This window comes from Vulpes vulpes, chromosome 12 (genome assembly GCF_048418805.1).
Source record: "Vulpes vulpes isolate BD-2025 chromosome 12, VulVul3, whole genome shotgun sequence".
Lineage (NCBI taxonomy): Eukaryota > Metazoa > Chordata > Mammalia > Carnivora > Canidae > Vulpes > Vulpes vulpes.
In genome coordinates this window covers 177,256,203-177,268,688 of record NC_132791.1, presented here as the reverse complement: position 1 = coordinate 177,268,688, position 12,486 = coordinate 177,256,203, and the positions used below count along the sequence as shown (strand labels likewise).

Below are 12,486 nucleotides of genomic sequence, written 5' to 3'. Positions count from 1 at the left end.
AGACGTTTTGAGAATCATGGTGTTGGGAGAGGAACTGGAATTATATGCACATACTCAAGTAGGGATGTCCAGAGAAGCCAGCTGAAGTTTTAAAAACATTACCTGCCCTCCCTGCCCCTCTATCCGATAACGGTAGATTACCATTATCTAATATTCTGGGATTATTTAATAGAAGAGCGTTTCTCTTTGTGGTTCCACTGGCTTGTTCTGTGATCTCAAACCAGAACAACTGTCAAATCAGACAATACTTTCATTTCTTTCATCCTCTGAAGCGGCATCCACTATAATTTTCTCAATGATGGAAATGTTCTCTATCTGCACTGTCCAACATGGTACCCACTAGTTATTAAGTGCTTGAAATATGATTAGTGTGACTGAGAAACTGAATTTTTAATTTTAATTATTTTTTTTAAGATTTTATTTATTTATTCATGGGAGACACACACACACACAGAGGCAGAGACACAGGCAGAGGGAGAAGCAGGCTCCATGCAGGGAGCCTGATGTGGGACTCGATCCCCGGTCTCCAGGATCACACCCTGGGCTGAAGGCGGCGCTAAACTGCTGAGCCACCTGGGCTGTCCAATTTTAATTACTTTAAATTTAAATAACTATGTGTAGCTAATGGTTACTATGCGGGATGGTTAATTTTGTGTGTCAACTTGTCTGAGCTAAAGGATACTCAGATGGCTGGCCAAACATTATTTCTGGCTGTATGTGAGGGTATTTCTGGAAGTAATTAGCATTTGGATCAACACACTGAGTCAAGAAGATCACCCTTACCAATGTGGGTGAGCATCATCTAAACTGTTGAGGGCCCAAATATAATAGGAAGGTGGGAGGAAAGGTCTTCAGGATTTTGGAGCAAGACCCTACCATTATCTACAGATAACTACTTTGCTTTTGAGAAACAGCTCTTGGCTTCCTACTGGGCCCCAACTGAACACTTGACAATGGGCCATTGAGTTACCATGCAACCTGAGCTGCCTATGAACTGGGTGTTCTATGCCACATCAAGCCATAAAGTTGGGTGTCCCTGGGAAAGCTTCATCATCAGATGGAAGTGGTATATATGTGATCAGGTTGGAGCAGGTTCTGAAGGCACAAGAAAGCTATGTGATTGAGTGGTCCAAATGTCCATAGTCCCTACTCCTGCTACGCTGCCTTCTCTATCGCAGGCTGAACCTATGGCTTTATAGGGAATTCCCTATAATTAGTTGAGAGAAAGAAAAGACTTGGGCCTTGGTTTATAGATCATTCTGTAATGATATACAGGCATTGCCCCAAAGTGGACAGCTGCAGCATTACAGCCCCTCTCTAGGACACCCCTGAAAGATGTTGAAGGGAAATCCTCTCAGTGTGTAGAAACATGGGCAGGGAAAACCTGGTCATGTACTTGCTTGGAAGAAGAAATGGTCATATGTGCAATTATATACCAATTCATGACCTGTAGCTACGGACGGTCAAGGGCTTGGAAGGGACATGATTGGAAAATTAGTGACAAAGAAACTTGGAGAAAGAGGTATGTGAATAGACACAGGCAAAAAATGTGAAGATACCTGTGTCTCATGTGAATGCTCACCAAAGAGTGACCTCAGCAGAGGCGGTTTTTAATTATCAAGTGGACAGGATGACTTGTTCTGTGGGTACCACTCAGCTTCTTTCCCCACCCATTCTTCTCATCGCCCCATGGGCTCATGAACAAAGTGTCTGTGTAGGGGTGGAGGTTATGCATGCATTCAGCAACATGGGCTTCTACTCAATAAGGCTGACCTGGCTACAGCCACCACTGAGGGCCTAATCAGCCAGCAGTGGAGACCAACACTGGCCCTTGATTAGCCACCAACCTGGTGGCAAGTTGATTACACTGGACGTCCATGATAGAAGGGGAGGGTTTGTCTTTACTGCAATAGACACTTACTCTGGATACAGATTTGCCTTCCTTCTGTGCAATGCTTCTACCAAAACTACCATCCATGGACTTACAGAATATCTCATCCCCTGCCCCATGATATTTCATGGACTTACAGAATATCTCATCCCCTGCCCCATATCATTTCATGATATAGCATCACTTCTGATCAAGAAACTCACAGCAAAAGAAGTGCAGCAAAAGCCCATGCTCATTGGTCTTGTAATGTTCCCCACTGTCCTGAAGCCGCTGGCTTAACAGAATAGTAGCTACAGCGCCAACAAGGTAGTTCTACTCTCTTGAGCTATAGCAAGGTCTCCACGTCTTTATACTCTGCTAGCCTAGAGGTCTGTTCCAGAGGGAGGAATGCTTCTACCCAGAGACACAGCAATGACTCCACTAAATGGGAATTTAAGTCTGCCACCCAGCCACTTTGGGCCCCTCATGAATCAACAGGCAAAGAAGGGAGCTACAGTTTGGGCTGTAGCGATTGATCCTGACAGCCAGGGACAAACTGGGCAGCTATTCAACAGTGAAGAGAAGAGAAGAGCTAGTGGTCAGAACACCAGGAAGCCATATGCATGCAGGGCTGAGGAGTTTATGAGGAAGTCTACCTCTTAGGTGGAAGAGGAAGCAAGAACTGCATGCTTATCTAAAAACAAAGCCTTAGGGAATCCCTGGGTGGCTTAGCAGTTTAGCACCCACCTTCGGCCCAGGGCGTGATCCTGGGAGAGTCCCACATCGGGCTCCCTGCATGAAGCCTGCTTCTCCCTCTGCCTGTGTCTCTGCCTCTCTGTGTGTGTCTCTCATTAATTAATTGATTAATTAATAAAATCTTAAAAAAAAATAAAAACAAAGCCTTAGTCATGGAGGTGAATCATTCCTAGGACTGCAAACTATCTTGCCCTCAAATGTGCCCCTGGCCCAATCTCAAGACCTACACCTGCATCCGAAGGAAGGGAATTATTCATCTGATTGACTGAAGCAGGACTCTTGGAGACAGTGTGCTAGCAGCCTTGCTTTAGGCTCTATCAGAAGGCAGGAAGAGAAAAAGTGAGTGCTCACTCCACTACTTTGCCTCAGGCCAGAGATCCCTCTAGGGTTCCAGTTCATCACTAGGACTCTGCAAGGAGCTGGTGAGAACAGCAGTAGGCCCCTCATTTTCCCAAGCACAGCTGTTAGGTGGAGGCTGATGAATGAAAATGAGGTTGCTGTGCCCATCTCCAGAGTCCACCAAGCGGATGCTTTGTTGGGGCGGGGGCGCAACCAGACAGCCTGTGTGTACGGGTGTGTGTGCACGCATGCACACCAAGATGAAATGCTCCTGGAAGTCCTTAGAAATGCTTAGGACCAAGAACCAGTGGATCTGGGTTTGTTACTGCTAATATGAGCCATCGAAACTCAGTCTCCAGCCTCTGATTAGTTTTTAAGAAGCACAAAGCTATGGACGCCTGGGTGGCTCAGCGGTTAAGCGTCTACCTTTGGTTCAGGTCATGGTCCCGAGATCAAGTCCCACCTCGGGTTCCTTGCGGGGAGCCTGCTTCTCCCTCGGCCTATGTCTCTGCCTCTCATGAATGAATAAATAAGGTCTTTTTTTTAAAAAAAAGAGAAGCACAAAACTGGCCTAAACAGCCTTCCTACTTTCATTTCCTCTTCCTCAGGAAAAAAATTTTTTTAAAGATTTATTTATTTTTATTTATTTATTGAGACACAGAGAGAGAGAGAGAGAGAGAGAGAGAGAGAGAGACGCAGAGACACAGGCAGAGGGAGAAGCAGGCTCTGTGCAGGGAGCCTGATGTGGGACTCGATCATGGGTCTCCAGGATCATGCCCGGGGCGACGCCAAACTGCTGAGCCACCCGGGCTGCCTGGAAAATTTTTATTCTTTCCTCTGTGTTTTATTTGTTCAGCCAACATTTGTTAAAGCACTTACCACATGGCTAGGGTTATGCTAGCCCTGAGGACGTGGAGGGAGATTAAAGTGGTCCTTGTCCTGGGGGATTTTAAGGGTCTAGGGAGAAAGGCAGAAGTAATATGGGTGGGACCAAGCTGGGAGAGGGAAAAGCAAGGTTGCTGTGGGTGGGAAGCATAGCACCTAAGGGAGGAGGGAAAGCACACATCCACCAGGGTCTCTCCTCTTTTGACTTTGGAATGACAGTTTTCCCTGGAAACGCTTCACTTAAGAGCTCAAAAAAACTCTCCATGGCCCAATTTCATTGCTTCATTCTTAAGGTTACCACGTGTAATCTTACACATTCTATTAGAATAAAAATGGAAAGACTATACATTATCTTCGTTAGGTTATTCGTGAAAACTACATTTGACCACTTTTACCCATTTCACCTACCTCTCAAAGTTTATACTTTTGAAGGTGGTTAAAAGGTACAAACTTTCAGTTATAAGATAGGTAATTACGTCTTGGGTACATAATGTACACCTGGTGACTATAGTTAACAATGCTATATTATATATTTGAAAGTTGTTAAGAGACTAGATCTTAAAAGTTCTCATTATAAGAAAAAAGATGTAACTGTGTAGGTGATGGGTGTTCATTAAACTCATTGTGATGATCACTTTACAATACAGCAAGCAGATATTTATCCCTTAGAATAAATCAGAAAAAAGGAGAGACACAGTTAAGGACCAATTTCCTACTAATAACAATGCTTATCTTATTAATAATACCATATTAATATCACCTTGTTAATTACCTACTCTTGGTAATTACACTATTAACAATAACAATGTCGTTCATTATCAACAATAAACATTCAATAGATGGACCCTCTTAGAACCCAGATATTCATGAGCTACTCAAACATTCAACCAACCTTCATTTCATGGGGTCTTTAGAACTTGAGCAGTTCAAGAGAAGAAGGATTTTCCTACACTCTTTTTCTAGTCACTCTTTTTGAAAAGCATTTCTAGCTAGAACTAGTAGAGTCTAACAACTTGGTGACCGGTGTTACCTCCTATAGGCGCTGTGTAGAGAAGTAATAATAGTCCGGGATTTGTCCTTAATTGCCTTTAGTTATTATGATACCATTTGTTTTATGGTTTCTCATAGTAGATTAATTAACTAATTAATTTATTATTTACTTCCTAGTTTTCATAGATTTATTTAAACCTTCTTGCATTTAGTTCAAGTTTTGACTTAAAAAGCTCTGGAAGGCACCATCAAGAATTAGAATCACTGAGAACCTACTCTACTCTCAGGGAAGTAAATCCTGAGTAATAGTGTAGTCATTTTCTAAGGTGGCAAGAATCACTTTCACCCTATCAACACTAACTGCATATCTGCATGACGAGTGACCCTGGCACCATTGTAGCTTTTGAAAGTTTTTCTGTCTCACACATCCTTAATCATTACTTTCTCTTTCATTTTTTTTTTAAAAGATTTTATTTATTTATCTGAGAGACAGAGTGAACAAGTGAGAGAGAGAGAGAGAGAGAGAGAGAGAGAGAGAACACAGCAGGGGGAGTGAGAGAGGGAGAAGTAGACCTTTACTGAGCAGGGGGCCTGATGTGGGGCTCGATCCCAGAGCCCTGAGATCATGACCTGAGCTGAAGGCAGATACTTAACAGGCTGAGCCACCCTGGTGCCCCTAATTTCTCTTTCTAAGAGCTGATCAGGCTGCCATCAAATAGGACATTCACCTTGTGGGGTTCAGGACTCTTGCTCTCTTCTCTCTGCCTCCGTGACCTCATCTGATATTTTCTGGGCCAAGGGAAGAACCCACAACAGTGCTTTTTGTTTGTTGATTATTTGTTTGTTTGTTCTGCCTAACTCTATATAACTTTATTATATTATAGTTCTGGAGGTCAGAAGTCTCAAAGAGGTCTTGAGGCTAAAATCAATGTTTTTGCAGTGCTGTATTTATTCTGGATATTCTTTTTTTTTTTCTGGATATTCTAGGGGATAATGTGTGTCCTTGTCTTTTCTGGAGGCCAACCACATTTCTTGGCTGTGGCCTTTCCATCCATCTTGAAAGCCCATCACTCCCATATCTGGCTGCAACCTCATATCTTTTCTCTGCTGCTGACCCTCCTGCCTCCCTCTTATGAGGGCTCTTGTGACTACATTGGGCCCATCAGGTAAGTCTAGGATAATCTCCCCATTTCAAGATGCTTCAGATTAATTTCCTAGCATGTGCGGTCTCTTTTAGCATGTGCTATAGGCTGAATGTTTGTGTCCCCTGAAACTCATATGTTGAAACCTAGTTTCCAGTATGATGGTATTAGGAGGTGGGGGGGGCCTTTGGGAAACGGAGGTGCCGGAAAGCCCCCTCGCTCCTTCCGCCATAGGAGGACACAGCAAGAAGACAGTCATCTGTGAACCAGGAAGCAGATTCTCACCAGATACTAAATATGCCAGCCCCTTGATCTTGGACTTCCCAGCTTCCAAAACTGTGAGCAATACATTTCTGTTGTTTGTAGGTCCTCCAGTCTATAGAATTTTGGTACAGGAGCCCGAAGAGACTAAAACACAATGGAAGAGGATCTATTGACAGGTTTTGGAATTAGGATGTGCACGTGTTTGGGGGCCATTATTCAGCCTGTCACCGTGAGACCTTAAGCTGTAAGTTACCTATGCTACTGCTTTTACAAATGAATCGAAAATGGAAGTTTAGTTCTGGTCTTGATTCTTGTTACCCAACTTAGCCAGACTTAACCAGCCATGGGAACCTCTGAGAGCTGGCAGGGGTTGAGCTGCACAAATATCACTTGAAAAGGCTTGAGGCCCTGGCTGGTTTTGGCTTCTCTGTTCTATGAACTGGCCAAGATTTGTCCCGCGGCTGGTTTACTCCTTTGGGAAATTTCCAACTATACTCCCAATATTCATGCAATGTTCCCAATGACAAAGTCTCAAACAAAACAAAACAAAACAAACAAACAAAAAACAAAACCAGAGTCCATGAGAAAAAGGAAGCTATTGCAATCAGAAAGATAAATAAAAGCCCTTTTTATTGTTACCCTTATGAAAATAATTAATGCCCCAAGGTAGAATGCCATAATGAGATTCTATCTGGTATTCTGTTTTTGCTAATTTATTACAAGTTTTTATTTAAATTCTAATTAACATATAGCGTAATACTGGCTTCGGGAGTAGCATTCGACTTTTGAAGAACTACATAGAATTTTTAAAGCTACTGTATAGAATTAGGCACGGAAATAATTTTTTTTTTTTTTTTTTTACTCTTAGGAGTTTCTAAAGTAGATTGTTATTTCAAATGTCATAAAACTGCAAACGTTTCTATAAGACGAGGACAAATTAACAACAAATATCAACTACGTAAGCTATGAGACAGCAATAAGCTCTATCTTTAGATTGGAAATGTGTTGCTTAAAAGTAAAGGGAATAATACAAGTTACTTCAAATAATACCTTAACCTGAAAGCCCCAAGGCCATTTCAATAAATCAGTGGATGCCATTATTTTACATGACTGAGTAAACAATGACTTTAAAGATATTTTTGTGTTCAAGGAACACAGGTGGCACAATTTGTTGCACCACTGTATTTTTGCCGTTGAGCTCATTCTTTTTCAGTGATCTCTCACCCATAGATATGAGGAAATGGAAGAGGAGAAGGTACGAAACTAAAGGGTACAGGGCATCCACCTGAGATAACAAGATAAATACCCAAGAACAGAATCCAGGTCATGGCCTGCCCACTCCTGACCTAGTAATCGTGAGAAAGTAGTCCTGAGTGATGGCCCTGGCTTTTCAATGGAAAACTTGTCATGAGAGACACTTGCTTCATTTCTCAGTGGCTATTTCTTTCTTTTTTTTCTTTAAAGATTTTAAATTTTTTTTTTTTAAATTTATGATAGTCACAGAGAGAGAGAGAGAGAGAGAGAGAGAGGCAGAGACACAGGCGGAGGGAGAAGCAGGCTCCATGCACCGGGAGCCTGACGTGGGATTCGATCCCAGGTCTCCAGGATCGCGCCCTGGGCCAAAGGCAGGCGCCAAACCGCTGCGCCACCCAGGGATCCCTCTTTAAAGATTTTATTTATTTATTCATGAGAGACACAGAGAGGCAGAGACATAGGCAGAGGGAGAAACAGGCTCCTTGTGGGGAGCCTGATGCAGGATTTGATCCCAAGACCCAGGATCACGACCTGAGCCAAAGGCAGATGCTCAATCACCGAGCCACCCAGGCACTCCTCAATGGCTATTTCTTTACCTGAAAAATATCAGTAAGAATGAGAAACTTGATCCGGGGATGTGCTTCATGTTTTATTTGTCTACAAACAACTGTGGAGTAGGATTGACAAGGCAGGTACACAAATATCACAGAGAATATAGAACCCAATGAGCTCTTAACAGGCAGCAGGAAGACTGGCCACAGGCCAAGTTGGGGTAGGAAAGTGTCACCAAATTCCATCTACTTAGAAAGCAGAGATTGGCAAGGATGACATGTGAAAGATGACCAGAATGTATGATGCCCTGGGTCAAGACATTTTATCACTAACTCCAGTTCAAAGATGTGGACTTGAGAGCCAGACTGAGCAAAGCCTGAATGGGTCCATGTGTGGTTTGGTTTACCCAGTTCTGGCTGTCCTACTGGCCAGGTGACCTGAACCATTCTCTGGAGGGGGCCATAGCAAGCTTGAGAAGGTGCCTGAGCTCTCCTTTGGTGGATAAGTGAGCTTGCAATCCTAGAAAGGCATAAATAATAAAGATACATATAATGAGGAAATGAAGTTTTGATTTAAACTGTCAATCCTGGTGTGAAAAGTTGTATACATTGTGCTGCTTTTTATAGGCTTTCTTCAGTTTTCAACAATTTGAAATGTTTCAGACAATATGATACACTAGAGAATTTAACATGTAATATTAATCATAATCTTAAGGAAGATTTAACTAATTAAGTGTGCAGGCAACGTTTAAATGCTGAAGAGCTCTGGTTTTCTAAATGCGTAAGTTTGATTTTTAAAATATAGAAGTGTTTTAAGATTTTTATCTTGGGGTGCCTGGGTGGCTCAATTGGTTAAGTGTGTAACTCTCGATTTTGGCTCAGGTCATGATCTCAGCGTCCTGGAATTAAGCCCACATTGAGCTTCCAGCTCAGTGGGGAATCTGCTTGTTTCTCCCTCCCTCTCTCTTTCTCCCTCTCTCAAATAAATCCTTAAAAATGATTTTTATCTTACTAAATGTATATTTTGATTTACTGTATAAAAGTCATTTAAATCCCTAGCAAAATTTTATTTTTATTTATTTTTTAATTTTATTTTATTTATTTATGATAAGCACACAGTGAGAGAGAGAGGCAGAGACACAGGCAGAGGGAGAAGCAGGCTCCATGCACCGGGAGCCTGACGTGGGATTCGATCCCGAGTCTCCAGGATCGCGCCCTGGGCCAAAGGCAGGTGCCAAACCGCTGCGCCACCCAGGGATCCCCAAAATTTTATTTTTAAATTTGTAAGTCTCTTTTCTTAAGTGCCTACAAAATTCAGACTTAAGGAAAGGAAAGAGTATAACCTTCCTACATAAACCATAAAGGAGAATAAGTTTTTTATAGAACACCAGCTAATGAAGTCAGAAGGAATGAGAGACTTGTAAAGGCATCATTCTGCAAACCTTAATAAAGCAATGATTCTGGGCAATGACCATCACCTGCCAAAACCAGCAGCGTGAAGCTGAGGAGTTTATTAACAAGAGATACATCTGTCAAAACCTGAATCCATGGATCCTTCTTCATATCACACAAAAAGAAACAACTCATTATTACGTGTCTCCTGATGGAAGAACACAACACTATATTGAATGTATTCTTGCCAGAAACCAAACCTGAATGTGATCAAATCTCTAGATTATGGTTGCCAAATTTAGCAAATAAAAATACAAGATGACCAAATACTGCACAGAGCATTCTTACACTAAAAAAGAAGAAGAAGAAGAAGAAGAAGAAGAAGAAGAAGAAGAAGAAGAAGAAGAAGAAGAAGAAAGAAGAAAGAAGAAGAAGAAGAAGAAGAAGAAGAAGAAGAAGAAGAAGAAGAAGAAAGAATTATTCCCTGTTAAGTTGAAACCCAAATTTAACTGAGAGTCCTACAATTTCTCTGGAAACCCTATTCCAGGTCTCCCTACCAGTTCACAGGAAATACACAGGCATGCAACCAGAAAAATCTAGAATGTAGAAGTTTCTACAGGACAAATATCCTTCAACAAATAAATTGCAAAGAAACAATAATGTTTTTTTGCTAACTGGAAGAGAAAAATGACAATGGGGAGGCCATGCATATGTAGGTGCAGGAGGTACATGGGAACCCTCAGTACTTTCCATTCAACTCTGCTGTGGACCTAAAAACTAAAAATAAAGCCTATTTTTTTTAAAGGTACCAGGGCACCTGGATGGCTCCATTAGTTGAGCATCCAACTCTCGGTTTTGGCTTAGGTCATGATCTCAGGGTCGTGAGGCTGAGCCTTGCATCAGGCTCTGTGCTGGGTGTGGAGTCTGCCTGGGATTCTTCTTCTTGACAATGATGACAACTCATATGGTATATTTATGCAAAACAGGCAGTCTTAAGAACAGGCTAAATGGAAAAGTGATTTTATATATATATATATATATATATATATATATCTTCAAACTTTTCCTTACCTCTTATGAACAGTTTTGAAAGAAAGTTATTACTGCCACTGAGAGAAATTTTAAGTCCCCTCTTGAAATACATTTAAATAATATTTTTTATTTTAGAAAGGCTTTAGATTTACAGAAAAATGGCAATGATGATACAAGCAGTTCCCATATACCCCACACTCAGTTTCCCTCTTCATTAACACTTAACATTCATTGTTCCCTACTGGTATTTTTCTGTTCCAGGATCCCACATTACATTTAGCTGTCATGCCTCCTCTGGTTCCGCTTGGCTGTGACAGTTTTACAAACTTTCCTTGTTTTTGGTGACCTTGACAATTTTAAGTACTGGTCAGGTGTTTTGTAGACTGTCCCGCAGTTGGGATTTGTCTGATGTTTTTCTCATGATTACACTGGGCTTATGGATTTGAGGGGGTGGGGGAGACCCCAGAAGTAATGTGCCCTGCTCATCACATCATATCAACCATCACATCACACTGTCAACATAACTAATCACTATTGCTTTTGACCTTGATCACCTGGCTGAGTGAAATACATTTATAAAATTCCTGTGTTGACATAAGCAAGGTTACAGTGATGAATGGAGACTCGAGGGTTTCCAAAGTAAATTGTGGTGGCAAGGCTGAGTATTAGGGGATGAAAGACCCCTAATTCTCTAGGAGACTCTGCCAAGGGAATGGAGAGAACTCTATGCTAGAGTATAATGAACTTTGAGGCAATGTTGGAAATTTATATATACATTGACCAGACTAACCCCAGTGGGGTAAGTCTCCCCTTACTGGCAGGGGATACGCTCTAAGACCCCCAGTGGATGCTTGAAGCCGCAGATAAAAATGAACCCTATATACTGTATTATGGTTTTCCCCATGCATACCTACCTATAATAAAGTGTAATTTATGTTAGACAGGAAAAGAGATTAACAACAATAAGTAATGATAAAATAGAACACTTGTAACAATACACTGTAATAAGTTACATGAATGTGGTCTCTTTCAAAATACCTTCACTGTGCTGTACTTACCCCTATTGTGAAGATGTGAGATGATAAGGCACCTACATGATGACTTGAAGTGAGGTGATTGGCATGGGCGCGTACCTGCAGGCTTCTGTTGACTTTCTGACCATACATCAGGAGGAGGATCATCTGCTCCTGGATACGGGTTGACTGTGGGTAATTTCACAGAAAGTGAAACTGCAGATAAAGGGGACTACTGTACTGTTACCTACACTTTGCAGGGGAGGAAACTGAGACACAGTGCCAAGGACACCAGATTGCTGAGCAGGGGGTCTAGGCTCCTACCACTGTGCGCACCGCCTCACCAATGCTATCATTAGTCTTAACTTGCATTGCCCAAACTATTAGTGAGAACAGATATCTTGCTTTTGACTTATTAGCTAATGGAAGTCTTTTCAAGACCTTGGTATGGACAGGGGTTATAGAGGAAGGGCTGAGAGGAACAGACAGGGTGAGAGCCAGAATGAGAGCTGTGGGAGACATGGAGGGGTGGCATTGCTGGTGCACTGCTGCTGTCAGCAACTAGAATCATCCCAGGATATAATTTCAGCATGACCCTGGGCTAGGGTTGCCAGATTTAGCAAATAAAAATACAATACCCATTTGAATTTGAACTTCAGATTAACTGCCAAGAAGCATGTTCCAACAGAAATTCAAATTTTCTTGGACATCCCTATACCTTATCTGGCAGCCTACCCTGGCTATAGGACCCCCAGGCCTGACTTCTCAGGCCACATCAAGTTTCTGTGACTTACTTCTTTCATAAATCTCTTCCCTGTTTCAAAAAGCTGTCATAGAGTCTGTTGTGTGTCATGTAAACCCCCTATACCATGACTCTATCAGTGTGGGAAGACAAGTGAAGGATCTAGAAGGTTGAGGGTTTCAAGAAATGAATGGGAGTGAACACAGTTCTTCACAGAAGAAAAAAGCACATCATGTTTACTATGCAAAGTATCCTT

The 12,486-nt window shown here is 41.9% G+C and overlaps 1 long non-coding RNA gene across 1 annotated transcript in view; it reads right to left on the bottom strand.

Annotated features, from left to right (window-relative positions):
* The window catches only part of LOC112915847 (uncharacterized), a 30,257-nt gene extending 18,580 nt beyond the window's left edge, over positions 1-11,677 (bottom strand). Inside the window, exon 1 of the long non-coding RNA XR_011996123.1 lies at positions 11,534-11,677. This is a non-coding gene — a long non-coding RNA (uncharacterized lncRNA). The remainder of the gene's footprint in view (positions 1-11,533) is intronic.
* Between the last annotated feature and the right edge of the window lie 809 nt (positions 11,678-12,486).